A 602-nucleotide genomic window follows, 5' to 3' on the forward strand; every position below is an offset into this window, starting at 1 on the left:
TACTGACCTCCCAGAGCCATTACTGTCCACCCGGAGCCAGCAGTGACCGCCCAAGGCCCTCACTGACCGCCCAAAGCCCTCACTGACCGCCCACCAAAATCCTAAGTGCGAGGCCCGTGATGCTCTTAATCTGACTCTGACAGTACAACTTGTGTAATGCAAAGTGACGATGTGGCCAAATTACCTTCCCTGTGCAGCTCATCTTTACCATATCTGCCAGTATACATTTGTCTCACTTCCTCTGCCATAGGCGCTGTGCAAGAAATCTTGTGACATGGAGTAAAATTTAGTTGCATTGGCCGGGAATCGAACCCAGGCCTCCCGCGTGGCAGGCGAGAATTCTACCACTGAACCACCAATGCATTCATACATATGGTCATGGGTTCTGGGTTATGGGTTCTGGGTTATGGGTTCTGGGTTATGGGTTCTGGGTCCTGGTCCTCCTCAGATATTTTCTGCACATATAGAGAATATATTAGGAAAATTTTTGGTAAACCATAAAAGAGATCATGTCAGAAAAGATACCAAACGTCTCAAACCGTTAAATTGCGTGCACCTGTGAAAGGGCTAAAAATGATAGTACCCAAAAACACCCACAGGCT

The 602-nt window shown here is 47.7% G+C and overlaps 1 non-coding gene across 1 annotated transcript; it reads right to left on the bottom strand.

Moving 5' to 3' along the window:
• Positions 1-291: 291 nt before the first annotated feature.
• TRNAG-GCC lies at positions 292-362 on the bottom strand. The gene has a single exon. It is a non-coding gene; the product is annotated as a tRNA-Gly (tRNA).
• Between the last annotated feature and the right edge of the window lie 240 nt (positions 363-602).

The sequence above is a fragment of the Nanorana parkeri genome, unplaced genomic scaffold, assembly GCF_000935625.1.
Source record: "Nanorana parkeri isolate BGI_ZX_2015 unplaced genomic scaffold, ASM93562v1 scaffold784, whole genome shotgun sequence".
NCBI lineage: Eukaryota > Metazoa > Chordata > Amphibia > Anura > Dicroglossidae > Nanorana > Nanorana parkeri.